At 35.3% G+C, this 13,757-nt stretch overlaps 1 pseudogene; it reads right to left on the bottom strand.

The window, feature by feature from the left end:
- Positions 1–12,132: 12,132 nt before the first annotated feature.
- Positions 12,133–12,251, bottom strand: LOC111730514 (annotated as a pseudogene).
- Positions 12,252–13,757: the final 1,506 nt, after the last annotated feature.

The raw sequence follows: 13,757 nt of genomic DNA, 5'->3' as shown, positions 1-13,757 counted from the left end.
AATATGTTGGTAGGGCACAAGCTAAAATGTCAACCCTGATTATCTCTGAATAGTGGATGATGGTTCTGAATGCTCTTTGTTGTCTTCTTTGTGTTGTCCAATATTTCCTGCAGTAAACATATTTTACTATTATATAGAAAAACATTTTTAAAAGAGAATAGTTTATAGCATAGTTAAGAGACGTAATTTTGGAGTATAACTGTGGTGCTCATATAGGGAGGAAGAGAACGATGGTATCAGTTGCATAATTAGGGTAGTCTAATGCTATAATAAAACATCCCAAAGACTCAGTGTCTGGACACAAGAAGAGTTTCTTCTTTCTAACAATCTAATACAGGTCCACAAGGACACAGACATTGGTTGAGGGGTGGGCTGTTGCATATAGTAGGTTTTGGGGGGTCAGCTCAGGAGTGATATGGTCACTTCCACTCACATTCAATTGGCCAGCATTCAGTCATATGGACATATCTAGCTGCAAGGGTGACTGGGAAATATAATCTAGCTATGTGCCCATGAAGAAGAGAACATAGACACTGGTGAGCACTCACAGACTCTAGTCAGTCTAGTGAGCATTTTGAGTTGCAGTAGTATTTTTGCATCAATTTCCAGGGCAGTTATTGCGTTTGGGATTATTTTTCCCAAGGTGCTTTCTTGAAGTTTTCCAGAGTACCCAGATTGTCCCTGACTAATAAAAGAAGCAGAGATATTCCCTCCTCAACCAAGATTCCCATGAAAATTTCTTGGTATCTTGGTCCTTTTGTCCAGTCTTTTTTGCATTGAACCATCTCCAATCTGAAGTTGAATCATTAGACTCTGATCCCTGACCTTATATCTTCTCTGCTTCTTATCTTCAGTCATTTAATCCAGTATCTGACCTTCATCCATGTTAGGCACTACTTGTTCTACGTACAATGCTTTGGTGAGTTGTCTGTATTTCCTTCTGTGTCTGAACTCCATCCATCTCCTACTTCCTGACCTGATGCTGGGTTGTCAGGTTGGCATCTCAAAAGGACTCTGTGTCATCTTACCTAGAACCGATTGCGTACTGGAGAATGAAGAAATACTTTTACTTGCCTTGGTTTCTAGGGAGTAATTGATGAACTACTCACAGTTGAGTTCACGCTGTTACCTGCCTAGTGTCTTTTGGTATCTCAAGTGTGTGGAAGCAAACCGATGGATGTGGTACAGCCTGACATGGCTTATCTGGAAAAGGATTGCTGATGGACAACTGTAACCAACATGATCTCACAAAATATCAAAATACATGTTATGGTAAAAACATTCAGTGTATAAAGGACAACACCTCCCCCCGCCCCCCACCATAAATATCGGAAGCTGGGCTTTGATTTTGTTAGCTCTGCACTGACATTGAAAGAAACTATTTGTTTCTTACCCATAGGGGCTTCTGAGTGTAACTCCTTTTTCAGTACACAGTACAAGTTTTCTGTGATATGTTTTAAATGAGGCCTTCATTCAAGCAATTTCTGTGCTCTGCTCATGTCTTGCTATCCAACAAAGTGCTAGGCAAACAAAATGCCTGGGGCCTATGACAAACCATGGGTATTAAAGTCCAGAGCTATTTTTAAAATAACATTCTCTTTCTGATTATAAAAGTAATGCATAACAATGACTTTTGAGTCTATACTAAGAGCTCAGTACTCAGGACTCAGTGTTTTGCATGCATTGGCTAATCTTCACAACTTTCCGAGGTAAATATTATGATTTCTATTTAACATTGATGGAAACTGAGGTCCAAAGAAATCCAGTATCTTGTTTAGGAAATGGTAATGCTAGCATTAGAATCTGGGTCTTCTAACACTGGGACTGCATAATTTACTGCTGCCAAATCCTGCCTCTATACATGATTATTACAGCAAATTTGAAGAGCATAAAATGTAATGAAGGAATAAACAACAGGGATAAAAAATATTCATAATACCTTAACCTAGAGATATCTATTTTATTTGGTACATTTTCTTCAAGTATTTATCCCTGATGGACAGGCATTTAAAAAAAAATGAACAGGTTTTATGGATGTTTTGTACTCCACTTTAACATTTAACCTCTTATTGTGAGCATACTTTTGAGTCATTAAATTTTGTTGAAAGCTTTTTCATAGTTGCATGCCATTCAGCTATACCATAATTTATTTAACCAGGTGCTTATTGATGGACATTTTTCTGCTTTCAGTTTTTGCTATTACAAAACCAATCATAACTAATTGTATCATGAATCCATTTGACTATTTTTTGACTGATTATTTCCTTGTTATAAATTTCTAGTAGAATTACTATTTTAAATATATACACATGTATAAGGCGCTTGACACATATCGTCAAACATAACAGATTCTTGATAGTATCTATATATCAATCAGCCATAATTGACTTTAATATACTGCATAATGATTCTAACCAATACTAGAGGCATCTTTTTTTACATAGCCATTGAATATAAAATAGATTAGGATTATTTTGAATTACCAAATCATCTTCCTTATCTAAAGATCTATATTTTGGGAATAAGAGAAAGACTGAGCCTCAGCCTTACCAGCTCACAAAGGGCTTGATGAACTCAGGAAACTTGAGGTAGAGCTGGATAGCATCTATAGTAATATATGGCTACCAAGACGGAGGATCTGCAGGTCAGAGGCTGAAGTTGTTCTACCTACTAGAAGGATTATTCTTGTTGCAGCATTTGCAGGTACATTCCATTTGTGAGAGTGGCATTCTTGGGTAAAAAAGAGGTAAAAATAACTCTGAGCACACAGTCTCTTTTAGATTAGAGATTGAATTTAAACTACCACCCATTTGGAAGCTGTCATGACTTTCCCTATGTAATGACCTTGCAACAGTGCTATCAGTCACACAGATTAAGTACTATCATCCTCACTTTACAGAAAACAATAGTAACAATGGAAATTTATCAAGCACATACTATAGGACATGCATTGTCTAATACTTTGCATGTATTATTTTCCTTAATGCTCAAAAGAACCCTATGAAATTGGCACCACATTTCATAGATAAGGACAATGAGAAACAACAATTTAAAATAACTTATTTAAAGTCACAAATTTAGCAAATGACAGAACTGGGATTCAAACCTACTTTGTCTCCAGAGAAATCTCAGAATGGTTAAATACCTCGTTTAAAGTTCCTCAGAGACTAAGCAGTGGAATTGGAACCCATGTCCTGGTGTCAGTGTTCAGTAAATTTTTCCTCTACCCCTAGGTTCCACTGTAGCCACTTGGATGCAGTTGGCAATTTCAGCCCTCATTTAAAATGCCCAACAGTGTTAAAAGTCTCTCAAGCACAGACTAAGTTTGCTTCCACAGTAGCAAATCATTGGGTTTGTTCTCTGACATCAGTGCATGCCACTGTATGTGTCTGTACCTGTGAGGACCCAAAAACTCCCACAGACACCTTTTTGCTAATGAGTAGGTAGAGGAAATGAGAGATAAAATAACTTGTCCAAGGTAACATAGCTGGTAATGAAAGTAGAACTCATAATACTCATCTCCCAGAGATGTTGAGAGCATTATATGCATGTTGGAAAGTGCCTGTCACAAAGTAAGCATTTGGTAAATGATAGTAAATATTAATAATGATGATGATGATAACTATCCTATTACTATTATAGAATGATTAGGTCTTCTGCCTCGTGAATCCTCATGTCCTCAAATCAAGACCAGTGGCTTCGTTCCTTGTCTAAACAGACCAAATACTGCCTGACAGATATGCAAATATTGATTCTACTGTGTATGAAGAATGCCTCTTAGAAAGTTGCTGGTAAGCTAGGAGAACCTGGCTAACCCTGAGATCCTCAGAGCTGTACCATCCGTACCCAAACTACAGAGGCTTCTAAGCAGAGGCATTATTTTCAATGTGTCATAGATATCTTTGATAAGCAGGGGCACTTCTACTTTTGTGTGCTATACTTGAACATGAGTCTGCTTTAACATGACAGGAAGCAACAAGCTACCCAATCCCTGCTATTTTAAGTGTTAAACAGCAAAATTCTTTGGCAGTCTAGGGAACTTCTCTCTATAGAATGTGCTGAAACAGTGGAATTGAATTAAATGGGACCTCATATCTAGTGTATTTCACCACCAGCATATTTTATTTATCCTTGCTAGACTGTACGAATGGGCAATTTTCCTTCTGGATGAAAGGACTCTCTAGTAACTGAACTCTAATTTTTTAAAGGAGAATTAATGGGCCCCTGTTTTGAAAGAAGAGGTCACTTTGGCTGGGAGAAATTAATAGTTTTCTGTTATGGTATTCTCTTTACCACCGAAATGTATGGTGTGTAGATTCTAGCTTAATTTTTTCCTATGAACAATGAATGTGAATAGTGAAACTCTGTACTCCTTTGTTATCAAAACCATATGTTCTAGTGATGCTAGAACCAGACACAGCTCTGGATTGGAGCTCTGGCTATAATCGTACTGGGGATCACATCATTGCCATGTACATTAGTCTTCTCACTGAGAAATGGGAAAATGGAGCAAGCCATGTCCCTCAAAGGGGCATAGTGAAGAAAGGTTTGTATCATTTGTCCTCTCCAAACAACTGTGTGCTGTGTGCTGTGTGCTGACATGGCCAGGCTAGCCATTACCCTGAGATCAGGCAGGAAAGTATGGCAGGCAGTATAAACACATTCCTATTATCAGAAATAAAATAGAAAATAAATAAATTAATGAAACACTTGATTTTCACTGAGTGTCAATTATGTGAAAGAGTCAAGCACCTATAATGTGCTAGGATATTGTAGTAGATGCTTTACTACTAGTATTGCCAAAACTCAGAACAATTATGTGGGATAGGTACTATTATTCTCATACCCATTTTACAGATGAGGAAACCAAGGCACAGATAAATACTTTTCCAAAGATAGCCAGTAGGAGGCAAGGCTGAGATGGAACCTACGTAGTTTAATTCCAGAACATGTGTTCTTAACTACTAAGCCCAGTTTTTTATCAGCATAAAAACAGATGCATTATTGAAGACGGCAGATCAATAAAGAGATTTTACAGTGTATTCATTAGAATACTTGTGTCATCATCACCACCATACAGATAGAACAACTGAGGCACACAATATCTTCCTTCAACTATCTAGCTTGTATGATACAGAGCTGAGACTCAAACTCCAGTTTTTCTGATTCTAAAATATCAGCTTGCAAGGAGGCTATGAAGATCGATAAAACTGCCTTTGCCCATTGCAAATTTGTGTTCTAATAAGTGAGGAATGGACCTTGGATGTGAATTATTGTAATTCAAAGTCCAAAGTAATAACTTCCATATAAGTAATGAAAAAGAAGAAAGAGAAGGAGGGGAGAAGGGAAAGGGGAGGGGGAGAAAATGGGGAGGAAGGAGACAGAGAAAGAGAAGTAATCTTGTAGAAGAGAGAAATACCATTTCTGTTCATGAATGGCTCTATGGAATAGGAGGAATTAAGTGCATACTTGAGGGATGGAAAGACTTGAATAGACAGAGTCTTCTTTTATTTAGAGCCTGCTGTATGTCAGGTATTACACTAGGTTCTTTAAATCCATTAAGGCTGGGTCTCACAAGAGCAATGTCATTATTCCCAGTTCGTAGCTGAGGAAACAGGCAAAGCAAGATGATGTTGCCAAATGTGGGTGAATGGCATGAACAAAGATCTGGCACAGGGTCCACAAATAGAGATGTTGCTGGAACAGATAATTCACTGTAGCATTGGAAAGGGTACACTCGACCCAGATTACAGGAGCCCTGGGACTTTGTCCCATTAACAATGGATAGTTGGTCAAATTTCCTGAGAAGTCTGAAAGAAGATAATGAGAGCTGCTCCTCAGGCACTGGTTTGAAAAGATGAATTGAATGGCAGTAACTAGAATAAGTACAGATGCTGTTTCTGTACTCCAAGCACAGTGCAATAGGCACAGGCCCAGAGGCATGATTCTGGGGCCAAGTTCTGTCATTGATTAGCTGTGTGGTCTTAGGCAAGGCATTCTATCTCTCTTGACCCTCTGTTGTCCCAGCTATAGATGAAGATGATAATATAATGTACCTGCCTCACGAGGATGCTGTGAGGAGTAAACCAGACAAAATATATGAAATGCTCTGCTCAGTGCCAGATCCATAGTAATCATGAAGTAAATTAGAACCCCTATTTTGTTACATGAGAAACAGGGATACTAGTTTGGAGGCTGTTAAAGTAATCCATGCACAAGGTGATAAGGGCCCAGCCTGAGATGGTGGCTAGAGAGGATCAGAAGAGGGGAAATAATGATAATTGAAAGACAGTGACTCCTTGCATGGCTAGGTTGTTGAGAATTTTTTTTTAACTTTTGCCAGAATATTGTGCTGTCAAATGCAAAACAGATTTGAAAGTGAAAATTATCTATTGTATGCACTGTACTATTTGTACAGCTTTTGTTAGAATGCAAGACATTGACTCCAATTTTGTTATATCTATATCTATCATTCTTTAAGCTTTCAGTGTGTTGATGTCATATCTCCCAAAGCCTTTCCATTTTGGAACTATTGAAATGAAAGATTTTGAGATAAAGCAAAGGATTTGACAATATAAGAAAATGAGCCCTACAATGGAAAATTGAGTCTCATATTTAAAATCTTTTATTCTGTGATTCCAAAAGACTTGCCTTTTCATCATTTCCATCATATTTTCTGAACTGACATAACTGTATAGATACTAAATCTGATATTTAATTAAAGGAAGGTCATCTGTTCATGTAATTGCTTTGCAGGATAATTAGTCATTTGTCTTAGGTAGCTAGAACTGAATGTATCTACCACACACCCATGCCAGCTATTTGATACATAGATCAGTCCCTGGAGAGAATGGGCTTAGGAATTCAATGAGGGTAACATACCTTTGATTTCAATATTCAGCCTATAATAAAAAAAAATGTGGAATGCCAACCTGCAACCCTTTCTTAAAATGAATTTATTAGTTGATCATTAAACATAAAGTATATGCCACAAAATTAATTTTATGGTGAAGATGGCTAGAGTCTGGATAAATGGACAATTAACCTCTCCTCTGAGAACAGATCTGTAATCATAATTGCTAATAAAAAATACAATTCACATGCATGCATAAGACAAAAATAACCCCTCTCCTTCTCTTAGGCATTTGATACCAAAAAGCTCAATCCGTAAGATCTAGTAGGACTAATTTGTTTCATTTTTTCTTCTTCACCTTAACAACGGCAATCAAGTTTTCATATGGAGCTCTCCTATCTTGTTTACATTTAATTCTCCAGCATCCCTTATTTGAAATCTAAAGCTTGTGTTTATACTGGAATATATTATTAGGTAGATTTTGAATACGTAGTTAAAATGAAGAGAGCATATAAATATCATTAGGAGGCTTTTAAATCATAATTCACATGATAGATCAATCATTTATATGTCTATACATTGAAATGTTAAATATCTCTGAATGAAAAATAAGAGAAATGACATATACTTTGAGATTCCACATACTTTGATAACTCCTCTGCTGCAGACAATAGTATTGATGGATAAAATATGGAAAAGATAAACAAAAAAACTCATCTGGTCTTGGATTAGAAGACAGACATCTCCATGGATTAGACACAAAAAAGAAAAACACCAGTGTGAGCAGGGCTGAGTGTTACTGACTTTCTCTTCTAATAATAGGCAATGATGGCCAAGAAGTTAGGTCCTCTTGGAGAAGACACCTAACATGCTCCATACATGAAGAGGGATCAAGACTAACTCTGTGCTTAAAATCAAGAACTAGGAATGGGGAAGAAAACAGTTCACCTTGTCTCATAAAAGGAAGCTGCAAAATGTGAACTGAGACCATACCCCTGCAAGATATAGGCCTTAGGAAACAGGAGGACCCAGACATAGACTCATGACCTAGGAATGAGCTAAGTTGTCCATTTGTTCTTTTTTTTTTATATTAAGATTTTATTGGGTGAGTAATGTTCTATAGTACAGGCTGTTAGCTTTAAACTCTGCCCCAGTGTTGTTAACCAGAGTCTCCAGGAACAAGCTTAATACATTTAAAAAAAATAACAAATCATAAAAAAACTATCAGAAACAAGATCTCTGAAAGAGGCCTTTGGTTAATTTGTTATAAACAAAGATTTGCACAGAATTGTTTGGTACTAAATCATTGCTTAGTTTTTTTTTTTCTTCAAGTTTATACTGCTTTTCTATTCTAATTATTATTGAACCAAGTTAATTGGTAAATCGTAGCACAATTTAGATGAGGATTTCTATAAATCTTGCTCTGTAGGGCTGTTGGCTAATCTTTTGTCCCCAACATTACCACTGGGCCGAAACTCCAAACTGAGTCTGTAAGATCTGGTTTGGGAATAGGGACCTGTAGGGATGGATAGAGACAATCATAAAACCGCTAGATGGGAAGGGATGAAAATAGAAACAGGGAAAAAAAGGCCCTAGGTATATTTCTTTTAAAAAGGTACTTGCGCAACATGGAGAATAAGTTCCTCCTTCAACAATTTTATGTCCCAGCTGCCCAACTCCCCTCACTAGGCCTTGCTAAGAATCTACAAGTCCACACAAATATAAATAAATGATCAATAAATGGAGGGTTAGTGAGAGCAGTATCTATGTGGGCCATAACTAGTGGTGCTAATTTTGATCATTTAGTTACGGTGGTGTCTTCTAGATTTCCCTATTGTAAAGTTACTATTTGCCCTTTTGTTATTAAGAAGTGTGTTGTAGAGGAGATCCTTTGAAAATATGTAAATACGCCATTTAGTTTTCCCTGATAAGATGCACCAAGAAGGACACATCATTTTTCTGGTATCTATTTCTGTCCAAATCATGTAACCTGGAATTAATCATGAGGAAAAATTAAACAAACCCAAAATGATAAACATTATACAAAATAAATGGCCTGTACTCTTCAAAATTGTCAAGATTATGGAAGACAAAGAGATGCTGAAAGACTGATCCAGAGTGAAGGACACTAAAGAAACATGACAGCTAAATGCAATACTTGATCCTGGATTGGATCTTTTTTCTATAAAGGACATTAGTGAGACAATTCATGGAATATATAAGACCTGTAGGTTATACTACTGTATCTGTGCTAATTTCCTGATATTTGATAATTGTACTATAATTATGTGAAAGAATGACTTTTGAAAGAGAATACACACTAAATTATGAGGGATAAAGAGGGTTGTGCCAACAACTTTCTTTTAAACCTAGCAGTTCAGAAAATATATATGTAATTATGTGTGTTTATGTGTATATGATGTTAATTAACATTTGTGGAATTTGGATTGTGGTACATAAGAATTATTTTACTATTTTTGCAGCTTTTCTGGAGGTCTTAAATTATTTAAAAATAAAAAAAATCAATATGACAATAAAAGCACTATACTATCAAGGCTAGTGTTATTGTGCCTATCACTTGCTTAAGTGATAGTTAAAGGTAAATTTTACAATTTTAACTACATTTAATTAAAAAATTAAGAAAGATTGAAAATTTATGAATGAAGTATTCAACTTAAGAAACCAGAAAAAAGGAAAAAGTAAATTAGAAAGAAGGAAATCGTAACAAGCAGAAGAAATTAATGAGTTTGGTGGAAAACAAAGTGCAGACGGGATCAACAAAATCAAAAATTGGTTCTCTGGTAGAAAAAAAAAGAGTGAGTACAATGAGAAAATGTCAACAATGGTCAAGAAAAGACTATTTTAGGAAAAAAGGAAAAAGCAATTGTACAGATAAGAGATTTCAATGATCATAAGTTAAAGCTATAATCAAATTTATGCCAATGAAATTGAAAACTTAATAATTTCCTAGAAAAGTGACTCAAGAACAAAACAAAAATCTCCATAAACCAATAAACATCAATGAAAATGAATTGGTATTCAAAGGTTTTCTACCTTAAAAGATACTAGGTTCAGAAACTTTTACAAAAAAATTTTACCAAACCTTCAAGCATTGGGTAATTGCTCTTTTACAAACTGTTTCAGAGAACAGAAAACCTAGGGGAGCTATATCTAAGAGCTTTTGGAAGAATTGAGCAGAGGATCCTGCTCTACCTGGTATAAAAATTTCCTATAAAGCTATGTTAATTAAGACACTGTGTCTTGGCGTAGGGAGGGACAAAAACACTGATGGACTAGAATGGAGAGCCTAGAAATATACTCATATGTGCATGAAACCTGGATATATGTCAGATGTGGCATATCAAATTAGTGGGGGAAAAGGAAGTATCATCCAATATATGGTTCTAGTAGAAACCTCTATTACACATAATACAAAACCAAACATAGGAGAAAATCTTTACAATCGTATGACAGGGAAAGTTTTCTTAAACAAAACCAGACGACATAAAATAAAACAAAAAGAAAAAGCACAAATCATGGAGGGAACAAGTGATCAATTTGATTCTATACTAAAAATTTGTGCAAAAACACCATAACCAAGGCTCCTCATAATACAGTATGACCTCATTTGTTAAATGTTGAAAAATACACACACTAATAGTATACATTGTTTAAGAATTCATATGTATGGTGTACAATTATTTAAAAATATGCACACTAACTTTAATACTGAATGCCTAATTAACAAGAGGATAAGTGGGGAATGGAATTCATAAGTACAGTGGAGTTCTTAATCCTATCTGAAATGGTCCAATGAAGTCTGAAATAAATATGGTCTAAAATTAAGATCTGATAACACAGAATATAGGTAAATGGGTATTTTTTAACATCATCTATTCATATCTATGTGCTTGAAATACCAGTACCCTGTATCTAAGAAATGTGCTGTACTAGAAAAGTATCAGTCTACATCATGGTTGAAGTCCAGTCTCTACCACTTGTTAGCTGTGTGACCTTGGTCAGATTTCCTAATTTCTTAGAACCTCAGTTTCTTAATCTGTAAATTAGAGATAATTGTACTACTTAAAGCATTGCTGTGACAATTAAATGATGAGTAGAAAGGGTTTTCACAGTGATTGGTACATAATAAGAATTCAACACAGTCTTACCTTTGTGATCATTTTCAACAATTGACCAAATTTTGATTTTTTTGGCAGTCTTATTTTTTTTATTGTGGGATAATTGAGGTATAACATTATATTAGTTTTGGGTATACAAAGTAATTATTTGATATTTGTATATATTACAAAATGATCACCACAATACATTTAGTTAACATCTGTCATTATTTATAGTTAAAAGTTTTTTCTTGTGTTGAGAAATTTTAACATCTACTCTCTTAGCAGCTTTCAAATATGCAATACAATATTTTTAACTGTACTGACCATGCTGTATTACATCCCCAGGACTTATTTATTTTATAACTGAATATTTGTATCTTTTGACCCCCTTCATCCATTTCACTCACTCCTACCACCTACCTCTGTTCTTTTAGATCCCACATATAAATGAGATTATACGGTATTTGTCTTTGTCTGACTTATTTCACTTAGGATAATGCCCTCAAGGTCTATCCATGTTGCTGCAAATGATAAGATTTCATTATTTTTATGGCACTCTGAATAATATTTCATTGTGTGTGTGTGTGTGTGTGTGTGTGTGTGTGTGTATAATGCCACATTTTCTTTATCCATTCATCTCTCAGTGGACACTTAGGTTGTTTACATATCTTGGCTATTGTAAATAATATGGCAATGAACACGGGGTGCATATACCTTTTTGAATTAGTGTTTACATTTTCTTTTGATAAATAACCAGAAGTAGGATTGCTGGATCGTGCGGCACTTATATTTTTAATTTTTTGAGTAACCTTCATTCAGTTTTCATAGTGGCTGTACCAATTACATTATCACCAATTGTGTGCATGGACTCTTTTTTCTCCACATTCTTGACACTTGTTATTTCTTGTCTTGTTGATAATAGCCATGCTAACAGGTGTAAGGTGATATCTCATTGTTGTTTTGATTAGCATTTTCCTAATGTTTAGTGACATTGAGAATCTTTTCATGTACGATTTGGCCATCAGTATGTCTTCTTTGGAAAAATGTTTTATCGGGGCCTCTGCCCATTTTTTTTTTTTAGGCGAAGTAACCCTTGGTTGACCTCACAGACTGCAAGGACCTTGTCGGTTTACAATCTCTTATTTTTAATTTTTTTTACACATACAGCACCTGGTCTTCCTAGGTGGTCTCCCATCCAAGTACTAGTCAGGCCCAACCCTGATTAGCTTCTGAGATCAGATGGAATTGGGCTTGTTCAGGGTGGCATGGCTGTAGACCTCTGCCCATTTTTTAATTAGATTGTTTGTGGGGTTTTTTTTGGTAATGAATTGTATGACTTCTTTATATATTTTGGATATTATTCCCTTGTAAGATATATGATTTGCAAATATTTTCTCCCATTCAGTAGGTTACCTTTTCATCTTGTTGATTGTTTCTTTTGCTCTGCAAAAACTTTTTTGTTTGATGTAGTCACACTTGTTTATTTTTACTTTTGTTGCCTTTGTTTTGGGTGTCAAATTCAAATAATCTTCACCGAGACTGATGTAGGAAGCTTACCCACCTATGTTTTCTTCTAGAAGTTTTCTGGTTTCAGGTCTTACATTCAAATCTTTAATCCATTTTGTTAATTTTTATATATGGTGTAAGATAGTGGTCTAGTTCATTCTTTTGCATAGAGATATCCAGTTTTCCCAACAACATTTATTGAAGAGATTTTCCTTTCCCCATTGTATATTCTTGGGTCCTTTGTTATAACTTAATTGACCTTATATGTGTGGGTTTATTTCTGTGCTCTCTACTCTGCTCTATTACGATTTATGTGTCTGTTGTTATGTAAGTACCATACTGTTTTGGTTATGATAGGTTTGTAATATAGTTTGAAACCAGGGAACATAGCATGAGGCCTCCAGGTTTGTTTCTTCTCAAGATTGATTTGGCTATTTGGGGGTATTTTGTAGTTCCATATGAATTTTAGGATTGTTTGTTCTATTTCTGTGAAAATTGCCATTGGAACTTTAGTAGGGATTACATTAAATCTGTAGATTACTTTGGGAAGTATAGAGATTTTTACAATATTAAGTCTTCCATTTATGAGCACGGTATATCTTTACACTTATTTGTGTCTCCTTCAATTTCTTTTATCAATGTCTTTTACTTTTCAGTGTATAGGTCTTTCACGTTTTTGCTTAAATTATTTTCCTAGGTATTTAATTCTTTTTGATGCAATTGTGTATGGGATTATTTTCTTACTTTCTCTTTCTGATAGTGTTTAGAAAAACAACAGGGTTTTTTTTTTTTTGCATATTGTTTTTGTATCCTACGACTTTAACAAATTTGTTAGTTCTAACACTATTTTTGGTGGTGTCTTTAGGGTTTCTGTATATACTATCATGTCATCTGTAAATCATGGCCACTTTCGGCAGTCTGTTATTTTTTGATAATATTTCATTTTGGAATAATTTCACACAGAAATAATTACAAAGAGCTCCCACTTACCCTTCACCTAAATTTTACCACACTCATTCTATTATTTGGATCAAAAAAATTCTTGATGATTAGGAAACCAAGCCATCACATACCCTATGCCATGGTAAAACTGGACTATTTAGAAGGCAGTATATAATGGCGGTTAAGAATGTAGGCATTGTATTTTGACAGTCCTCGATGGGACCTCAGCTTTCCCACTAACCAACTTGTGACTTTGGGTAAATCACCCAACTTCTCTGAGTCTATGAAAGAAAAAGTTGATATGGTTTAGTAACAGTGGCCAATAATCCATCCTC

The sequence above is a fragment of the Pteropus vampyrus genome, unplaced genomic scaffold (genome assembly GCF_000151845.1).
Source record: "Pteropus vampyrus isolate Shadow unplaced genomic scaffold, Pvam_2.0 Scaffold318, whole genome shotgun sequence".
NCBI lineage: Eukaryota > Metazoa > Chordata > Mammalia > Chiroptera > Pteropodidae > Pteropus > Pteropus vampyrus.
The sequence above is the reverse complement of the archived record's forward strand: the minus strand, read 5'-3'. Positions and strand labels throughout refer to the sequence as shown.